This window comes from Dasypus novemcinctus, chromosome 18, assembly GCF_030445035.2.
Source record: "Dasypus novemcinctus isolate mDasNov1 chromosome 18, mDasNov1.1.hap2, whole genome shotgun sequence".
NCBI lineage: Eukaryota > Metazoa > Chordata > Mammalia > Cingulata > Dasypodidae > Dasypus > Dasypus novemcinctus.
Window position 1 is genome coordinate 50,533,253 of NC_080690.1, and position 22,439 is coordinate 50,555,691.

Consider the following 22,439-nt stretch of genomic DNA (forward strand, 5'->3'; position numbering starts at 1 on the left):
CGTCAACAGCCTCATGGAAGTCCATTTTGGATTCCATAAGTGTCTTCGCATATCCACTTCAAGGTCATAAATTATCAGCCTTGGTTTCATTTGCAGATCACAAGATGCTGAGATTTTTGTGCTGTTTATTTTTAGCTTTAAGTATTAGACTCTACCTTTCTGAATATTACTCTGGTTAGAATTGTGCTCTTGGCAGGCTTGGGGCAGAATAAAGCAATCAGTGATCCGAGTGCCTGCACATCCTGCAACCAGCCACCCAGGGGAAGATGCACCCAAAGCCTGATGCTTCTCTGTCGCTGGCAGCAACATGGCCCAAACGGGTCCGAAACCTACAGAAATCACGGTACGCAGAGCAGGAAGTCTTAGGAGTAGATTTAATCCAACTGGAAGTTTCTGGGTAACTTCCAGAAGTTAAAAAATTCACAAAAGCACCTTACTTTTGGAAGATTTTTTCCTTTGGTTTTTTATAAAGCTCTTTTGGGTTGAGTTAGAGCCCTCACTCACACATTCGTTCAGGAGACGGCGATCTGGCAGCAGCCCACGCAGCACAGCCTGCCAGGAGGCCTCCAGTGGCTCATCGAGGCCTCTGATGCCTCACAGCCGAGCCTGAGCACAGGCGCCGTCCCGACCATAAGCGCTGCCTTCACAGGCTGTCGGGGAGTGTGAACCGGGACAGCAGAGCTGGCTGGCAGCCCCGCACTAGCCACTTCCTCCACCACCCTCAGCGGTGCAAACACGCTGTAAGATCAATAGCTGTTGCTTCAGAATTTCTCCCTTTTCAACATTGTCAACACATGTTCAGCCATCCTCTGCGTACATCGGAGCCCGCAAATATGCACGCCGACAAATACATTTGCCGCACATCGATCTTCCTGGTCAACTCAACCCCTTCAAGTGGCACAACACTCCCCAAAGGAGGGGTGGACCTGTGGGTCTGGCTGAGGGCAATGTTCACTGACTCCCAAGGGGCCCAAAGTCTACCAAGTCTTCGGGGACTGTGCTCAGGCGCTCCCGCAGAGGGACATCTGTGACTTCTTCAAGCCTGGATAGCCTGTGAGGGGACATGCCTCCAGGGTCTGTACAACAGATCAGTATCGGATCAGCACCTTATGCCAGACCCAGAGCAGGTACTGCTCCTCCCATGGGACCCACATTTTCACTCACAACTCATCTTCCATCACATGCCATGATGCGGCCTCTGAACCAATGGTGGCTCTGGAACAACTTGGTTTCAAATTCCCCGTGTCAGTTTGTTTTAGAAAGAAGCGTCCTTTGTTTCTCTGGGTTTGGGTTTGTGAGTTTCAAGGCAGAACTGAGGGAAGAGCTGAGCTGTTTGGCATAAAGAGGAGGGGGACTTTGCATCCTGAGATGATGAAGGCCAGGTGATTGAGCACTGTAGAATGGACAATTGGTCATTGGTAACAAAAACTTTCTATTGGAGATGACATGGGGTCTCATGCTGTGACCTGATAGCCCAGTGCTCACTAATGGCTTTATGGAGCAGGACTTTCAGAGAGTGAAGGGCAATGCTGACACATGTGCAAACACATATATCAATGCCTAGACAGAAGAGTCTGGGGAGGAGGACAGAGCAGACATTGGGGCTGGTGAAGATATGCAGAGGGATATTCAGAAGGCTTGGGTGCAGTCCCAGCTCTGCTGCCAAGGATTTTGGGGAACCTGGGGAAGCTCCTTCTTCTCTGGGATTTATTTATTCACCTTTAAAATGGGCTCTTCTCCTTCAAACCCTATGAGTTTAACACTCTCCACACAACACAATCAGAGGAGGGTGTTATGAGCAGAGCATGTGTGCATTTATATGGACTGTGCTTGCTGCCACTATAATGTAAATGTAATTAATTTTCTCACAAATTACTTGTGCAAAGAGCTGCTGAGATTGAACTGTAAGATCACTTCAGATGTATGGCTGATTTTCATTATTTTCATTTTCTCCATTCCTGAGTTCCTTGCAACCACCCCAAATTTGATCTTACCCAGCTGAACAATCATTACCTATAAGATGGGTCTTAATGCTCTTGCTGGAGTCCTTATAAACAGAGGAATAAAAGCCTGAGACACAGAGAAAAGTCACAGTGATAGAGAGAGGCCAACAGAAGTTGAAATCAATGAGCCCAGGACAAAGAAAAGCCACAGATGGAGTAGCCCAAAGCAGAACTAGCAATGAGGCCTGGAGGAGAAGGAAGAGACAAGCTGACACCACCATTATGTCCTGCCATAGGCTTGATTGCCCCCAGCACAAGGAGAGAGTGAGCCTGGTGGAAAAGTCAGAGACCGGCAGAACCACCATTGTGCTTTGCCACGTGGCAGGAGTCCATGATCTCCAGCAGCCAACCTTTGGTAGAGAGCTTTGCCTGATGCCTTGATCTGGACATTTTTCCCAGCTTCAGAATTGCAAGCTTTTAACCTAATAGATTTCCATTATAAAAGCCAACCCATTTCTGGTATATTGTTCCCAGCAGCTTTTAGCAAACTAAAACACTTCTCTTTCCAGGAATCAGTTCATAACAGGTCAGAAGTGGGAGTCTGAGACCCTAGACTGGTTTGGAGAAAATGTTCATCTCCTGGAGCCAGTAGGAATTTCTCTAGCTAGGGCAGTAAGTATCCTTCCATGGCAATATGAATAGCCAGTCATGCATACAATGCAATAATTTTTTATACAATAGGGAAAGCAGCTTCTGTTATAAAAATTATCCTACTAGAAGTTAAATACTTTGTACCCCTACAGTGAATGCCCATTTAAGAGTACTAAGCAGCCTTTCTCTGGGGGGGGCTCTGGCAGTGCAACCTTACCCACCCATTTTGCCCTTCTTAGTCCATTTCTTTGCAGTGACTAGATTGGGAAGAGTCTAAGCTGAGTTCCCCAGCAGAGAAAGTAAGCTGTAATTCATCATGATAATTCATCAAAAGACACCTCTCCTGGCATTGCAAGGGCTGTCCAAAGGGCTGTCCAGAGGACTGAGATCCCTCAGGTGGCCCTATTCAGGAGCTTTCCTCTAATTCATTGTCATCCCTTTACAAACTGTCTCTCTATACAAACACCAGGATATTAAAATTAGACACTGCTCTGCCTCTGATATTGGAGAACAGTAAAGGATACCTTTGTGTGGAATGACTTCTATGACAGAGCAACAAGATGCACGACTACAAGGCTATTCAAAAGAAAGCAGAGTAAAAAGTAAACCTGGAAGAGTTGCTCATCCAAGAATTTTCTGGAGACTGATAACTAAGCCAAAGGACCATTGGGAAGAAAAAAGACTGCAAAACGAGAGGATTCAATGACTTCATGCATTGGCCTTAAGGATTTGGGATGACCTCATTTATTCATTACTTCACACACAGGTTGGGCAAAGGGTCTGATGCTGTCCTTGGTGCTGAATATTTGATCAGCCGAGAACAGCTAACGAGGACCCTGGCCCCTCTGGTGCTCACTTTCTAGTAGGGGGAGAACAACAATTAAACCGTAAACAAACCACAAACAAGATGACTTCATGAAGTTGTAAGTGCTATGAAAAAATAGGATGGAGTGACTGAGAATCATTGGCAAGATCAAGCAGGGTGTAGGGAGCACTACTTTATAGCATAGGTGGTTGGGAGCATTTGGATAGAAACCTGAAGAGTGAGATAAAGCCAGCCATGCAAAGAACATAGAAAGAACATTTGGAGCATCCATAAGGCCCACAGGTGATTTCCAGGACAGAAAGTAAGTCTGTATGGTTAAAGTGCAGGGGGTGAGTGATACCAGATGAGATCAGTGAGAGGCAAGGGTCTTAGAAAAGAGTAAAGAGTTTGACTTTTATTCTTTTGGCATCAGGAAACCTTGGCAGTTTTCAAGCAAAGCAGTAACATTATCTGGCTTAGGATTACAGGAATCAGGTGTCGCAGCAGTGATAGGGGGATGGAGATTTTCACAAGTGTCAGGTAAGTAACGGTGGGACCTGAGATGATAGTAGTGGAAGTAGAGAGAAGTAAATGGACTTGGATTTTTGAGAGTAGGGGTGAGATAGAGCCAGCAAAACCTGCTAATGAGTTAAGTGGGATGTGAAAAAACAAAGAAATATAGGGTTACTCCAAGGGCATTTTTGGCTTGAACAACTCTCTGATGGCAATGAGTTATCAGTGTGTCAGGATTAATGATAAACCCTTTCCCATCATTCTTGGGAGAGATACAAGTATGTTACTTTTTTTTAAAAGGAATTTAGGAGCCAACTCATAAGAAATATAAATGCTGGTAACATTCAATTCTGCAACATGAGAAATGTTTTAACTTGTTTGCATATGGTGATTTTTCCTTTCTCCTTAAAAAAAAAAAATGCAAAGCATAGGTTAGGAACAAATCTTGGCATAAATATAAACATCTACTTTGTGAAGACTCAACCCAAGGAAGGTGTTTTCTCCACCAGAATTGTGTTTGTATCTAATCTGCAAAGGGTAGGAGAGGGCTTACTGAATTGTTTGGCTTGGGATTCAGACTTTATACTTAACCCTGTGGGTCTTGAAGTCAACTTAAAGGATTATCTTTGCTGAGGATTCTACTGTGTTTGGTAGAGGTGATTGGGTAAAAGCAGGGGAGGGAGATTTTAGAAGAGGCAGAATATCAAGCAAGAGAAACTGCAAACAGATTTGTGGGAAATGATTGGCTGCCTAGCAGCAAATATCACTCCCGTGATTGCTGAGAAGGAATCACACGATTATTGCCAAGTGCATTTGCTTGCTGTGTGGACGGTCCTTTAATGAGACAGTTTCAAGCCAGTTGGATTTCACATTGCTCAGTGCCAGCTTGGCAATTTGTTTTGCATTAAACACTGCAGCCCGTTAACCTGGCGAGTTCCTATTCTGGGTGGGCAGCCAGAATCCCTTGTGGCATTTCACATACTTTTTTCTTAAAATGAAAAGAAGATGGTGATGATGATGAGGATGATGATGATAAAGAAAATGAGTTCAATCAGGTTACCATCTTGAAATCTTGAATTCATCGAGCTAAAATGACCCAGATAATGGGCCTTTTTTAATCTTTTCTGGACCATTCCAGGGAAGGATTCAATCCATTTTTCAGCTTTTCCTGTCCTCTGTTTCTGTTGGAGGACTAGGCCTCTCCATTTCTTTCCTTTCAGACTCAGAATAATTTTGAGCCTTGGCATGAGGACACAGGAATTTGGCCTGGGGCAGACTGAGCCTGGGGAGGTAGAGCAAGAGGAAGAATTTAGGAACAAAACCATCTCATGCCACTAATCCCAACTGTAAACATGAAAGTTGTCTTGTGTCTGACACCATCACAAAAGGAGGATTTTTTTTCCTTTAGAGGACAGAAAAAGAACCATTCCACCAGCAGCAGTCCCTCCTGTTGTTTCAAATATTTGTTTTGTTTCCATTTTTTATTGCCTTTTTTTAAAGATACATAGATCACAAAAACTGTTACATTAAACAATAAAAGAGGTTCCCATATACCCCACTCCCCACCCACTCCTCCCACATCGACAACCTCTTTCATCATTGTGGCACATTCATTGCATTTGGTGAACACATTTTGGAGCACTGCTGCACTGCATGGAGTATAGTTTACATTGTAGTTTACAGTTAAAACCTTGGGCAGAACCCAAGAGTCTGATCCTTGAGCATGCTCAGTGGAGTTCCACTTGAACGCAATATTTACCTTGAAAAATCTGTGGTCACCTTCATCACATTCCTCCTGTCTATCTCTTTCCAGAACAGAAAGAGAAAGGGCGTGTTGGCTTTGGTACCAGGAAGTGTCTGTTGATGTGTCGCTGTCCCTTTCACAATGGCACAGTGAGTACAGTGGCTCATTTTCAGATCTTTTTCCCTCAAAGTCAAAGCAAGACCATTGTAGGGATCACAGGCTCTGTGGAAGGTGAATCTGAATTTTCTGCATTTCAGATACAACTTCTACTTCCAGGAGAACTGTACAAAGCTAAAGGAGCAGCCAGAAGACAAGTTGATTCTGAAATACATGCATGCATATACACATCCTGCAATTCAAAGAACTTGTAATCTTAGCCTATTTTATGTGAATATTTTTCAGCATATTCTATCAGCCCCCTCAAATCAGCACTATCACCAAAATTACAATACTTCTCCTAAGGGAAGAATAAGTATCTTATCTAATAATCAACTTTGAGATTCACAATGCTGGTTGCTGTTACCAAAAAGCATTTCTGAATTATTAACAATTAACTATCTATTACTTTGATCTTCATATCAGTCAGATTCAGATAAAATGTGAGCTGGTAATTTAATTTTGTTGTGGATTTTCTAGAACATATCTATTTATACTGATTACCCAGGAGGAAAAGACCACCAGTAGTAAAAGTCATGGAAAAGCATTTATTGAGCAATTTTAACTTCCAGACTCTGGGCTCAGGACAATAGTTATTACCTACTTTAACCTTCAGCAAACCTAGGAGGAGGTCAGAATTGGTTTCCCACTTAGGGATGATGAACTGGGGTTGGGACCTTAAGTGTCTTTTTCCTGGGATTTGACTCAGGCTGTCTGAGCCCAGAGCCCTGCTCTTTCCACTGCACTGCTCCACTTCTCAGTGACAGGAGAAATTCCAAGGGAAGGCGTCTGTCCTAGGAGATTTCCATAAAATGCCTTCCCACTCTGAGTCAGCAAATCAGAGGAACTGGGACAATAGCACTGACAGTTGACCCAGTCCCTGAATAAGGTAAAAGTCACTTCTGTTTATTGTCCTCTGTGCATTGGTTTCCTTCTGTCTAAGATGTGTGCCCTTTCTCTAGGAGTGTTATACATGAGATGGAAGAACTAAAGGTCCATTCTGCAGACAAAGGGTATTTCCTAAGTAAGGATAAAAGGAAGGAGAGGAACATGGGGATGTGGTACAACCCCATGTTAAAATCCCAGGTCATCACTTAAATGATCTGTCCTAAATATGAGAAATTCTCTGTGCCTCGGTTCCTGCACCTGTAAAATAGGGATAATCATAATTCCTCTGCAACATGGGATTAGGAAGAGAGTTATAAGAAACAGCACACATAAAGCACTCAGCACTGTGCCTGGCACAAAATACATGCTCACTTCTGTTACACACGCTGTGGACAACTGCTGAGACCCCTACTGTCCCCTGTACAACAGCTGCTAAAAAACTTTGTTTATATGCCTTCCTTCTCACTCATATTGTGAGCCCTCCCAGACCTGGCTGGTACTTCATTCATCTCAGGATCCCCAGTCCCCAACATAGTTCCCAACCCACTCATGAATGTCTATTGGGTGCATGAATAATTGCATACATGCACTCACACCAACCAGCTCACTGTACAGATGAGGTAGCTGAAGTGCCAAGAGGCCAGGCCACTGCATGAAGCCACAGAGATGGATCACAGAGCTGGACCAGGGACTCATCCACAGCAGAAAGCCTCAACTTCACATTTTTCTTAAAAAGGTTTTCGTAAAGACCAAGACCAAAGTGATAACCAGAACATCTTTAATATATCAAAATAGGGGTACATTCAGAATCTATTTTCCCAACTTCCTATAACTTACATGTCAGCAAGCCATCACATAAAAATGAAAAAAAAAAAAAGTTGCAAAAATATGGGTCTAAACATTTTTAGTGTCTTGCATCTTAAGTAATTGCAAAACAATATTGCAATAATCTAATAACAATTGACAAGATAAAAATGCATAGTAATCATGTATTATACCTGATGTAAGCAATACTACCTCACCTAATACCCTGCCTTTTACCCAACTAATTCATTACTTAGAAGCTCCCTGGTAATGAATATGCTATTAAGCAGGGTTTTTTTAATTTGCATGTTTTTTACAGTGATTCTTCAATAAATTTTTCTGACTTCTTTCATAAATTTCATTATTCCTCATTAATAAAAAATAAAATAATAAACCACATTGTCTTTTCCTGTAAGGATGCCATATATTAGATGACCTTCCTGTATAAAATCATAAATGAAAAAGTACCAGACAACCTGTAGGAAAATAAGTAATCAGACAATAGGGCGCTAATACAGTTGGGCTGACATAAAGCATTATGGTATAGTTAAAAGTCTGCAAAAAGAGTATTTTACAATGGAAAGAATCAAGTGACAATTTACTTTTACTACAGCATGAGGCAAGTCTCAGCTTTTGCACAATTTATCACCAATTTCTTCATTTTGTTGTTTTAAACATGCTTTTAAGACATACCGGATAACTAGTAAAAATTGTATACAATGCAAATGACATTTCAGATAAGTTTTATTGACTTAATGCTCTGATAATAAAATTACAACAATCAGTATTAGTCTGATTTATTGCAATTTTTACTTTCACTTTGTAATGGACTTGGTTCATCACAGAATTGAATGTAATGTTGCTGCCACCTCAAGGTCACTCCCTGAAAATGAGATGGCTCATTCTAGTCTAATGCACTAAAGCAAGCAAATAACTGAGGACTTTATGGATGAAAATATTACATTGTGGTCACGTCACAGTAAATCTAAACTTTTATTTGCAATGAATCCACAGTTTTTACATGCAATTTGCAATGAAAACATACTCTAGCAGTGCTAGTGTGGCATTGTGAGCACTAGGTTTGAGAGGGGAAAAGCTCTTACATCACATTCCAGGTGGAAAAATGTTAATTCATCAAACCAAAGAGTCATCTATGCCTCACCGGCACGTTGACATAGCATAATCCAGATACAGTGGCTTCTGTGAGGAGAGAAATAGCCTTTGAGTTTATTTTTCTTTCATAAAGCTCATTTGATTCTTTTGCTGCCCTCTCAAATCTTTCCCCATTGGTGACCTCCATGAACCTAATTCTCTTCCCTCCAGATTTATCAAAAATACCCTTTGCATGAGCAAGCAGTTCACTGAAAAGGAAATACCAGTGATCTGACTCACAACCAGAGAAAGACAAATTAAAACAACAAAGAGATATGTGTTTGTATCTAACAGAGTGGCAAAGACCAACTGTTGGTAACACTGGTTTTGTCAAGGTGGCAGTGGAAACTGGAGGGGAATTTGGTGATTATTTTTCCAAAATGTAAAATGTACCTATCAGCAATGCCACTTCTAAAGACATATTCTTCAACTATATCCATACATGTGCACAAGAAAATCCATGACAGCCAAAATTGGAATCAAACTAAATGTCCACTAATGGAAGAATTGTAGAGCGACTTATGGTAAATCCAGAAAATGGAAACTGTGGAGACTTGGAAATCAATAAGGCAACTCTATATGTACCACTATGGCACAATTTCCAAGATTATACAGTCAAATGAAGAAGAAAAAAGCCAGGTACAAAACAATGTGTATAATACACCTTCTATAGTTATTTGCTTAGACTCTCTTTGGAAATAAATACAATAAATGATTAACCACAGTTGCATCCTCTGCATACATGAACTGAGCTAACAGGGGTAGGGGACACTTTATTTTCACTCTATTCCCATTTTTGTCTTGAAAGTTATACTATATGCATACATTGACTACTTAAAAATGTATCAACAAAGATAAAACATTTTAAAAACTGCTTTGGATTATAATTAAAAGGGAAAGGCAATAATTATGAAGAAGGGACAAAGGAGGCTAGGAGGGAGGAAGAAAGGGGCAAGGGAAGGATGGAGAAGGGAAAGGCTGCGCTGGTGGGCTAGGAGAAGTCAGGGCTTGCTGAGGCACAGCCTCCCCGCCACAGGTTCCTTGGCTCTCATCCATCCGGAACTTGCCTTTCTTGCCGGGTCTGCTCCACCCCTTTATCATACTTCCTCTGCTTGACTCTTCTCCTAGATATCAATTCTCACTCCAATTTCTCTGCAAGTCCTTCTGTTCTGCCTCTCTCTGAGGCTCCTCTCTCCCTATGGTCACCTCCAGGAAGAGGACCAGAGCCAACCTTTGTTCCTGCCATGGCTGGGCTTTCTGGGTACCCACTGTGTGCTTTATGGTTCACAGCCGCATCTGCCATCTACCCTGGACTGGAACTAAAGTGTTCAGCAGAGTTGTCTGCATTGACTTCTCCAAGCCCAGATACCACGATGAGCAATGAACCAGTCAGGCTGCAGAAGAAATACATTTGGGACGGGATTCGGAAACCTGGAGATATTCCACAAGTCTGGGAAAAGTCAGTGTGAGGAGGTATCTCTTGGCTCTGGACCCAGTGTCCCCTAGAACTAATTAGATGTCTGTGTTGAATATCTCAGTGGAGGTGGTGAGGAGCACCAAGCATACGGGAGAGAAGGGAGTTGAAGAACGCAGTGGGTGCCTCCAATGTACAGCTCCATGTGTTTATTGGCTTTAATATGCCTTTCCTTTTTTCCTCTTTTATTAAAACAAATCTCTTGCTATTTCTATAACTCCTTTCCATGATGCATCATTAACAGGGAAGCCAAAATTCTATTTGACATGGCTTAATAATTCAAATTCTACCACACATCCATCAAAACACTTTTATGAGCCACTGCGATGCAGCAGTTTAAAAGCATGCACATTTCTTCTATCTGAACCTGCACATGGACTGGTTAGTTTCCTTTTGGTATTAACTTAAAACACAACAGTCCAAAAGATAATGAGTATTCCTGCAATGGCCCAAGGGAGTTTCACAAACCTTATCCACTTTGATAACAGACACCATCACTTTTATTTATATTTGAAGATTATAGGAAAAGTGGAATGCAAACCAATTATTTTTTTAAGTTTTGTTTCACCTTAAAGGGATGTCTAGGCAGATTTCTGGATGTTGAAGTCCTTCTCCATCTTTCTCATAAGCAAGACCAACCAAGAGAAGGTAAAAATGTTAAGCATGGCCACACAGTGTGTTAGGGGGATTCCCCTGAAAGGGAGGTGCTGCAGAAACTGGGCCAGTGGCAGGATTGCTGATTCCACAGCTCTGCTCCATGTCCTGTGGCCACACCACCTCCCTGCTCTTCCCATTTCTGGGATCCTCCCAGTTCTAAAACTTGATGACATCGATTCTGAGAAAAACCGTGGAAGAAGAGTAAAAGTGGAGAAGAACGAAAAGAAGAGTTTGGAAAGCGAAAATCAAGTCTTGAACCCAACCAGAGACAGGAAGTACATGCTTAAGCTTCCATTGTCTTCACTCCTTCCTCGCCCCCTTTTTTAGGGATTTTACATAGATATGAATTAAGAGAGAATATCTTACTGAATATTTTTGCTTCTAGAGCTTCCACCTTCTTTGCAATTACCTGTAATCATCTCAAATGCATAAATAGACACATTTAAAAATACCCCCACCTCATTAGGTGTTCCAATCTTGGTTGTGAGATAGCATTCTAGAAATACAAGTTTCCCTGAGGACACAAGACATGCCAGGGAGATGAGAAGGAAAAGGAACAGCCCCAGTCTCTGAAAGAATGGCTAGAGTTTCCAGAAATGGATCCCTTAGCCAAACAAGCAAGCATGATGGCCCTTGAGGGATCAGCTACAGAATAATGGTAAGGGAGACATGGAAGGAAACAGCGCGGGGTAAAGCACTGGCCTTGTCGAGCAGGGAATGTGAGGTGAGACCTGCTGTGAATAACACTGAGGATGGCTGCTCTAACGTGGACTCTCCCTGTTGATGACTTTTCAGCACCACACAAAGGTGGACTAGGCAGGATTAATTACTACACCTGTTGACATTATGGGGTTTCGAAGATTTTTATTCACATTTGAGAAATTTACAGGAAATCTCCAGGCAGTCAAGCCAAGGGACTGAGCTTGTCATTCAACTGGCTCAAAGCCAATCATTTAGAGGGTAACTTTAATTCCTGGGATATGGAGCCATACAGACAGGAAGCAGGCCTGACCCCAATAAGGTCAGTGTCATGGCCAACTACCCTGGGCTCAATTTAGAGACATAACTATGGCAACTACTGAGCCCAATCGGTTATTAGAGAAGATTTATTGACGGATATGCTTGAATAGCGGAGCCATTAATTGCAATTACCAGACAAGACACTTTGTTCATCTTGGGAAACTGAATGCCAAAATGCCCTAACAACTTTAAAATCCCATTTGCTCTTGGGCTCTCTGCTGGCATCACTGAACCCTGTGTCGATTTCCCGGTACAGCGAGGAAGAGGAGAAGGGGCTTAGCTAGACACGGCACCTGCTGGAGAAAATGGCACGTGCCAGGCACTGGGGTACAAGCCATGGGAACCTTGTGCAGCCCCCAGAACACCCTTCATGAAGGTGAGGGAGGCATGTGTAGCCCTTCTCTTCCTGATGCCTCCCTGGGCACCACCAACAGAGTAGTATAACACCTTCCCCTGTGCTCTGCCATCCACACAGTTCATTTTCCTCAGGACCTCCTGACTCCCTGGTCCTACCTTGCTCTGCTTTGGCCTTCCCACACCTTATATTGTTTGATCCAGGCTCTATTCGCTTTAAGGCCCCCCAAGCCTGGAACCATTATTCTTCTGATCCCCCTCAGAGCAGTCTCCCCTGAATACCCCGTTTCTCTAAGACAGTGGCTCCACCACCCCACACCTCCTAACTCCTTACTCCACCCATTTTCTTCATTGCACCAGCCCCAATCTGAACCTGTGCTGCGTTTTGTTCTGTTTACCCATTTGTGTCTATCTTCCCCTAGAGCCGAAGGCCCATGAGGGTAGAAATTTGGTCCGTCTTTTCCCCTGCTGCATTCCTAGTGCCTGGCACAGCACCTGGCACATAATAGGTACTCAAGAAATATTTGCTCAGTGAAAGGATGGACTTGGTAAATACCATGGCTGTGCTTGGGGGGGGGGGGACCTTCTCTCTCAAACAGGGATCCTAACTCCCCTGAAAGCAGGGGCCCTCCAGATAGCATCCGGTCTTTTTTCTTTTTCTTTTATTTTCTTTTAATGTTACATTCAGAAAAAAATGAGGTCCCCAAAAACCCCCCCACCCCACTTCTTCCACATCAACAACCCATTCCATCACCATGGCACATCCACTGCACCTGCTGAATAGACTCTGGAGCACTGCTGCACCACATGGACAGTGGTCCACATTGTAGTCCATACTCTCCCCCAGTCCAACCTGTGGGTCATGGCAGGACATACAACATCCAGCATCCATTCCTGCAGCACCACCCAGGACAATTCCAAATCCCGAAAATGCCCCACACCATATCTCCTCTTCTATCTCCCTATCATCAGCAGCCACCATGGCCACCCTCTCCACATCACTATTACAATTTCTTCCCTTACTAATCACAATAGTTCCCCAGCAGAACACCAGTAAGTCCACTCTAATCTATACTCTATTCCTCCATCCTGTGGATCCTGGGATGGTGATGTCCAGCCCCCCTCTACATCAAGAGGGGGCTTAGATTCCACATGGATGATGGATGCAATTCTCCTGCTTGCAGCTATAGGCACTCTTGGCTCCCTGGTGTGGTGGCTGACCTTCTTCACCTCCCTGTTGGCTGGTCAGGGTGAGTCCAACAAGCCAGAGGGTAGGAGCTACAAGTCTGCTGAGACCCAGGGCCTGGCCACCGCATGGACAGTCCAGAGATTCAGGTCTCCTGAGTATACACCAACCCAAATGCCAACCACAGGTCCAGTAAAAGTAACAGAAGAGGCATGTGTAGAAAGGTCATATCTGAGTCCAGCTCCATCACACTCAGGAACACAAACTCCAAAGTAGGACCAACTGACATGACTGACAAGCTCCAGAGCCATCTGCCATGACCATAGAACCTGTGGATCTCTGCAGTCCTTCAGCATTGCCTACACTTTAGGTGCTTTAACACTGAAATGAGTGAGGGCAAGAGGCTGCTGCACCACAATCTCTATCCATGCAGCAGGAGAGGTAAAAGCACATACACCAAGAAGTGGACTTGGCCCAGTGGTTAGGGCGTCTGTCTACCACATGGGAGGTCGACGGTTCTAACCCTGGGCCTCCTTGACTCGTGTGGAGCTGGTCCAAGCTCAGTGCTGATGCATGCAAGAGTGCCGTGCCATGCAGGGGCATCCCCCACGTAGGGGAGCCCTACGCTCAAAGAGTGTGCCCCATAAGGAGAGCCTAAGAAAGTGCAGCCTGCCTAAGAATGGCCGCCCACATGGAGAGCTGACACAACAAGATGACGCAACAAAAAGAAACACAGATTCCCGTGTCACTGACAACAAAAGAAGCGGACAAAGAAGAAGACACAGAAAACACAAACCAGAGAACAGACAACCGGGGCGGGGGGAGAGGGGAGAGAAATAAATAAATCTTTAAAAAAAAAAAAAGCACATACACCGTCACTTCTCGAGGAGTAACTGTAGCTAATGCTTAACTAGCACTTTCTTCGGGGGCACAGGTATATTCATTCATAAAGTCCACACAGTAACACTGTGCATCTGTTATCCTCTGCAAGCTCCAGGTGAAGGGCTGGAGCACAAACAGGTAGAACCATGTGCCCAAGATTACAGAGCTAGTAAGTGACAGCGCCAAGAAACAGACCAGGCAGTCCAACCCCAGAGGCTGTGCCCTTAACTTAGGTGCTACGCTTTTACTTTTGACTTTGAAAACTAGGCTAAATATAAAAGCAATAAGAATACCCAAGACAGGGGCTTTGAGGCATTAACCCTTTGTTCCCTTGGGCCTACTTGTTTTTCTTTCAAAGTCAATTGCAAATTACAAATCCTTGCTCCAAATTAAGATGTCACTTAATAATCTCCCCTAATAGATAAAATAGCAAGACTATATTAACCTGAGATTAGTGAGGCAAATGATGTCTTTTAATTCTTTCCCTGGAGAAGTTGAACAGTTCTTCCCCAGAGCTGTGAGAATGCAACTCCACTTCTTAGACTCGCTGCCAAGAGTTTGGATTATAAGAATTCTCAGCTAACGTAGAGGAAATTCTCTACTAAGGCAAAATTGGGCTTACCAGGTGCCCCTTTACTCCACATCATTTCAATGTGAATAGGCAGAAGGATCTTTGATTAACGAGACCACTCAAATAACTGGAACTTTCTATACTCATCTCTGAAGCCCACGATTTTAAGTATTCCTTTAAAACAAACTTTCCTCAGGGTGCCCTAGAATCCACAACATTTAATCCCATATTCTCTATCCTCCAGTTCTCTATTTTACAAGATCAAATGAAGTGATTTGATGCTGGAATGATGAGCTCGAAGCACCCAAGACAAACTCCATTAGAGTTATCATTCATTCATTTATTCATGTATTCCTTACTGCTTGTTTCTTTTTTGAGCATCGTCTAAGTGCCAGGCACCATGCAGAGTGATAGGGACACAACATCGTAGCTGGCCCCACAGAAGTCACAGTTAATGGAAGGGCCTTGACACTGACCATCTGGGTAAATAACAGCTATAATAAAAGCTGTGAACAAAGTGCCCCAGGCCCTAGGAGGTTTTACCTGGTCACAGAGGTTGGCAAAGGCTTCCCTGAGAAAATGACTCTTTTGCTGAGACCTGAAGGAAGAGTAAGAGATCACCATGCAGTGGGGAGTGGGGAGCAGTGGGGAGGACACAGAGCATGGTGCAAATGTGAAACCAAAAACGCAGGCCAAGGCTGGTCACGTGTGATGGGCTGAGGCAGGATATCAGGCCGGGCCTCAAAGGCCAAATAAAGGTCTGGGTCTTTATTCAGTTAAAAGCTGCTGGAGATTTTTAAGCACTAGTAAAAGGAGAAGGGTTCAGGAACTCTTTAGAGGGTGAAATGGACAGATACATCAGCTCTGTACGCTCTACTTGCCAATGCAAGAAACTGGACAAATACCCACCCTAAAGAAAGAAAAAAAAAAAAAAGGTCAACCACCAGTATCAACACAAACATGACATCTTGGTCCATCCTAAGATAACCAGAAACTTAAAGGATCAGGAAATATACTCAGGAAATGAGTATATTAAGCAAACTGAGAGGTTTTACAATTTAGAAGGAAAGTTGCTTTCTTACATGACAGCAGAAGCCACTTCCAAGTTTTTTTCTTTCTTTGATCCACCAGTGGTAACCTGGCCGCCAACCAGATTCAAACAGTCCAAGCAAACATTTTGGATGGAATCAACATGCTAGTACCCTTATTTTTCAAAATGTAGAGGACATATATCTAGGATTAAACCTGTAGAAACCAACCCCTAGATGTCATTGTTGCTGCTGAAATATCAAATTTTGAGTCTTTGAAATTGCAAATCTGAAGAGATAGCAGCGTTCATCTGAATAAGCTGTTTAAATAATGCAAATTCAATTCACGTTCAATTTTTCAAAGCCAAGTCCAAAGTCTTCTGGACTTCTTAACTAAAATGTAGCTAAGTCTCAGAGTGTTAACAGGCATTCAGTTGCCAAGAAAATCTGTAGTTAGGAAAAATAGGCAGGCTGAGAACCACATAGTCACATGTGACATATGACTAACCAACTCACATCAAATTCCACAATTCATAAGCTGATTATAGAGTAGCTGGGAGATCTGCTCCTCTTCTTTTCCATGTGTCCTCTGACTTCGGTGTCTGCCTCTTTTGTTGCTGTCTGGATCCCAGGGTTGTCTGCCTTGCAAGTAGCAGCTTCCAATTAAGGACACACTGAATGTACAGCGGTCTTCACTGGCCCTCAACTTCACACTCTATTTCCAAATAGCCATCAAACATGACATGTTCTTTGTTCCAGTATCTCTCATCTCCACCTCTTCTGTCCATTTCTTATCATTTTAGTCTGAATCTTTGCTATAATCATACTTATACTCAATTATTTACTATGAGCCAGCACATCAGTGATTTATGTATATTACGCCCTTTAAATCTTGCAACAGCCCTATGAGATAAGTATCACTACCCTCATTTTACAGATGAAGTAATTGAGGCACAGAGAAGTTAAGTAACTTGCCCAAAGTCACACAGTGCATGGTAATAGATTTTGAAATCCAGGGCACCAGAATCCAGACTGGATTCTTAAGGCCTCTCTGAGGCTGCCTCCCAGATCCCTAATTGAACGGCATCTTTATTCTTATCCTCAACCCCTCAATATGATGCCCAATCTTCCAAAAACATTGCTTTCAAGTAGCTCCTCTGACCAAAAGCCTCCAGTGGGTCATCACTGCCTGTCAAAGTCCATGCCTGAAAGCTTGTCTACTAAATGAAATCAGGTTTTCATTCCATCAAGTATTTGCTGAGTGTAGCTACATTCCAGGCCTTGCTCTAGGCCAGAGGAAAATATCAATGAACAAAACTAACAAGCTCCCTGGACTCTTGGAGCTCATTCTCCACCAGGGTAGACAGACATTGAGGCAGCAACCACACATGTAATTAACAACAATAGAACTAAGTCCACAAAGATGTGTTTTCAAAATATGAGTAGAGCTGCTGATACAAGGCTCCACACCAGAAACTCCTGCAACAGATGCTGGCTGCCCATCTCTGCCTGGTCTAGCCCCAGCCCCAACATGCTTTTCCAGTCCTAGCTCTTCCTGCTCCCCACGCCAGGCAGAGGGGTCTCCACCACCCAGACAGACACCCTGGGTGCACTCTCACCTCACATCTCCATTCATATTAGTCCATTTGCTTCCACATGCCAAGCTGATCCCTCCACAAACTTAGCTCAAGCATCCTTTTCCCCCATCAGCTGTTCATTAGGGGGTCTCCCTCCAAGTGGCCCAGAGGTATGAACTAAGGGAGAGGTGATGGTGCAAGAGAGGTAGATGACATGGGAACCTGGCCACCTGCTGGTGAAGTTACTTATACCCCAATACCTTCCACAGGCCTGATTTGGATGTGCCACTTCCATCTCCCAACAGGGTTCTGCTGGGCCCTTCCATCCTTATGACTTGGTGGAGATGAAAGAACTCACCTTATGTGAGCAGTTATGGCCCCAGGGTCAGAAAGGGCATGAAAATCGCAGTGTGGATTAATAGGAACCATGTGCTTTTCAACCTCATTCCTCACTTGTGTCTCTTTCTCAATGAAAGAAACATCACAGGAAGTCAAACATTATCCAATGTTTCTTAGAGCTGGAGGATGCTTAGAAGACAGACTACTTACTGTTTGTGATTTCTATTTACTGATGTCTTAAGCAAGAAGTGGAAGTCCCAGCCAGCCGATGGCGCTAGTGGCTCCTCCTAGTCTATTGCTTCAGGAGAAGTTGTCAAAATAACAAATTACTTATTTTTAGGTCACAGATTACCCCTTAGCCTCCCTCTCCTGGTGTGATTAGCAGTTACTTTTCTTCTTAGTGTCTTTCTTTATCATCTCCTTCTTTTCATTTTCTTCCCCTATGTCGCTCATCAATAAAGGTCACGGCTTTAAGGAAACTGCTTCTCTGAGAAGAATTTAGCAGTATCCCATTATCATCACATTGTCTTGTTCAGAAGCATGTGGTATTACCTGTCAACCGGGTTTGGGGCATAGCAAATAGCTGCCACCTTACTCCACTGAGCTACTCCCTGGCTCCTGGGCAGATAAAGTGGCAAAAGAAAAGAGCCCCTTAGAGGCCTCAAAATCTCATTTTCATTCCCCTTGTGGAGAAGAGACTGACTTTATTGACAAAGACGACTGAAAATTGCTTGAGCGTTCCAATAACCAGTCTGCACTGAAGCAGAGAGACAGTCTGGCGGAGGCAAACTCCCTGCCTCATCACAGAGCTCGGCTGAGCCACACTCCGCCACAGCACGAGTCTGTGGCATGTGCAGCCCAGACTGAGAGGAGCCTCCTGTCGTCCTAAAAAGCAGCCCCTCTCCACATCCACTCCCAGCCTGCTGCTGAGTCTCCCGGATCTCAACCATAAATCAACATGAATTCAGGGAATCTCTGTCAGAAACCGAACTCTCAGGCTGATGCAGGCACCAGGGGTCTGGCCTGGGTGAGCTGGACAAGGCCAATGTCCCACTTCTCGCTGGAGAGCTTCATGGCTTGACTGCGCACCCCGGGCAGGCCACCAGATGTCACCAGCACTGAGCCCTGTCCTGACACAGGTCTTGGGTATAAGACCAAGTCCCAGGGGCTAGGAGAACTCGCGACAGAACTCCTTCACAACCTTTCTTGCAGGGCTACTTCACTCACCAGGACAGTCTGAATTTGCACCTCTTCTTAACCAGTGAGCACCTCAGACCCAAACAGCTGAGCTGAAATTTAAGCGAGACCAGTGTTCGCTAGAATGCTCACAGTCCGGTGCCCTCTTCTCTTTCTCCTCTTCTTCCTAGTCAGAGTTGGCTGTTGCATATCCTTCTGGTTTATGTGGGCACTCAATAAGGAATAAATTAATAGTGTGTGCCTTGTAGCACCAGGGATTTTAGATACTGCTGTGCTACTGAAATAGCATAAGTCTGTAGCTTTTGGCATAGAAGGAATGACAGACAGATAATTTATGGTGATTCTTGAGACCTGAACTATAAGTATATATTCAGGATGCAAAGTGTAAGGAACCCAGAGCTAATGTTAATTTATTACTGGCAGCTGTATATATAATAGTATATTATGTCTTTTAATCTTTCATTCCTTCTCAAGTTCCATCAAGCAATCTTTTCATTCATTAATAAAATCAAGCCTTTCCATTATTCATAATGACTAAATCCCATTTTGAACCTGAAGGACACCTCTAATTAAACTCCATACTTCTATATCCCAGACAACTGAAGCTCAAAAAAGGAGCAATTGAGCTTCCTGCTTTACAAGCAAGGTGAAAACATCAGAAAGATGGAATCCACCTGCTCACAGCCCCATGGGAGCTAAATAACAAAGCCAGAGACAATTTCCCTTTTCAGTTCACACCGACACCTCCTTTATACCCTTTTTGCTCTCCTGCCTCCTCTTCCCCTTCCACAGTCTATATTGCCAAAGGCCATGATAAAAACTACAATGAGAAGAAATATAGGAGAGCATGTCACTTCCAATTTTCTGTACTGTGTCAAAGACTTACATGGTTAATCCCTTCAAAAGAATTCTAATCTGATCGTATTACACAAATGACAAGGTGTCCTTCATATGTAACATGGCTGTGCACAGGTCAGTTTTCTCCTCAAGTTTCAACTGGTTCAGTGTCTCATTCAGTTAACAAATGGCCATAACCTTGGCAGTTCACTCACAGTGACCTAAGCATTCACCCAAACAGTGATCTGGTTTAAGCTGGGAGCCGTATATATTATCAGACTCCCTGGTCACCCTAGAAGCCACAAAGCCATGATACTTACAGAAGAAGCAAAACCTTTAACCTCATCAACGAATTAATTATCCTAAACTGGAATATAGAGTATGTGGAGATAAGGATTCCATTATCTGGGTTATCTCTCAACTGGGCACAGAATCAAATTCCACTGAGCAGATGCTTGATAACTGAACAGGCAGTTTTCCTATCTGTAACACTAAATCTTATTATGATTGGTTAATTAAAGCATGATGAATAACGTTCTGAGGCCAGTGGAAGGTGCTTAGAAGAGTTTAGGTGAGATGACCACAAGTTCAATGGAACCATATTTATGAATGTCTTTGCATTCCTCTGACTTTAAAATTGTTTACTATAATTCTTGCGAACTCTTTTTTTTTAAGGAAAGAGAAACACCACTGGCTTTTTGAAATGGTTGAGCTTTTCTGTTTGATTCCTCTGCCTGATACCTTCTCTATCTTCAGAAATAAAGGTCTTAATTTATGAATTTGTACTCCTTTCTGCCTATAACAGTTTCTTCCTATTGGTTCGGCCTCTGCCAGATACTTCAGGGTAGGGCAGCATTTTGGTCAGCAGTAACTACATCATGCTGCAGTAATAAACGGCTCCAAAACCTCACTGACTTGCTCACCCCTACATGTACATCGTAGGTAAGCTGGGGGCCCAGTTTATCAATGTCACTCTAAGATGTATGCTGACAGGGTGACCACTTTGTTAAACATGCCAATCATCAAAGAGAGGGAAAAGAGTACTCTGGAAGGAACTGCACTGGCAATTAAATGCTCCAATATGGAGGTGACACCCCTCACTTCTACACTCAATTCATTGACCAGCACCAGTCACAGGCCCTGCCCCTTTCCCACAAGGGGACCAGAAAGTACCATCTTACCATGGGTTGGAAAAGGGAAAACCAGAAATAGCTGGTGAAACCAGTAACAACTACCATTGGGAGCTCCAGACATGGATGGACTTAACTTCCTACACTTGATTTAGAATTCCCTTAATTTCTCTAAATTAGATTTTCTGCACTTTGTTTTTGTAGTCTCTCTTGATCAAATAATTCTCTGATATCTAACATCCATTTGCAGATTGATGGATATTACTAAAGAAAAACCTTTCTTGGGATTGTCATGACTAGGATTGTCTGTGTCAATTGTTCAAGGAAAGGACAGAAAAGACATTTGCCTACTGTTTGTTCTTCCTTTCTCCCTTTCATTCATTTCTGGTTTTTCTTTATTTTTTTTTTTTCCTTCTATCCTTCCATGCTAGACCCAAGCTCAATCTCTTATATTTCATTGACAAATTACTCAACCCTTTCTTTTTACATTTTACCTATTTGGAGCAACTAGCAAAGGATTCTATGGAACTGCTGGTTTCCCAACTCCAAATTCAGGCGAATTTATATACTGAGGCACAGTAAGGGAAGTTACTGCCCTACCTGAAGAGTGGCTCTGAAATGCTGGCCCTTCTTCCCACTTGATAAGTGAAAGCTCAGCCTGCTTCATGGACCCCTAAATACATCTGTGAGACACCAGAGCCATTTCACTGAACAAGTAAGTCCAGTCCATTACAAAGAGTGGAATCTTCAATTTTACTCCCTTTCTCCTGCTCATGGCCCACCCGCTAAGTCCAGACCTCAGCACCTTGCTGTATAGTTCCTAATATGCCAAAGCTGCTCAGCATTCTTGATGTAGTTGGGTGGAATGCCTCACACACTTCTAAGTTCACTCCCTTAGTGGCGGAACCAGGAAAAAGGCTGCTTAAACTCCGGTGGGTATTTCGTAAGAGAGATCCAAATAGCACATTGTTACCCTCAGAGGACTAAGGTTGTGTTACTGGGTCAAGCTACCAAGTTTGACCTTTTAGCTGAAAATCCTCAATCCCTCAAGCAAATAGATTTCCTAGGGCCAGCGCCCCACTTTCAGCAGGCATAGCTAGGACCTCTACATTTAAGCCAGCAATCCCACAAATGTATATCCCAACCAGCAGAAGTAATTCCCTGTCTCAGCCCAAATTCATAAGCATAGAGTTGAAAAGAATGTCAATGCACTTTGTTGAAAGCCGATTAGGGTGTGTGTGTTTGTGTGTGTGTGTGAAAGAGAGAGAGAAAGAGAGAGAGATCTCGCCCACGGGAGACAGGGGCGATGTGAGGAGACACCAAACTGAATACACACTGACTTCAAATGCAAGACGACCACAGACAGGAGAGCGCAGGAGCTGCGAAAGCCGGGTAACCTATGCGCGAACCCCGCCCAGGCGCCGGGGACTAGAGAGACTCACTCCAGCCGCTCACTCCAGCTCGCTGCCCAGCCCCACCGTCCCGGAATGCCCATGGGCGGAGCCTGGGCATCGCCCCACCCCTACAGACC

At 43.6% G+C, this 22,439-nt stretch overlaps 1 long non-coding RNA gene across 2 annotated transcripts; it reads right to left on the reverse strand.

Annotated features, from left to right (window-relative positions):
- Positions 1-3,322: 3,322 nt before the first annotated feature.
- LOC111759576 (uncharacterized) lies at positions 3,323-22,401 on the reverse strand. Of its 2 annotated transcripts, none has more exons than XR_011646322.1 (3): positions 22,351-22,401; positions 5,672-5,947; positions 3,323-5,194 (listed from the first exon to the last, which is right to left on the reverse strand). It is a non-coding gene; the product is annotated as an uncharacterized lncRNA (long non-coding RNA). The 2 variants fall into 2 exon arrangements; XR_002793512.3 differs by having other exon boundaries at positions 22,249-22,380.
- Between the last annotated feature and the right edge of the window lie 38 nt (positions 22,402-22,439).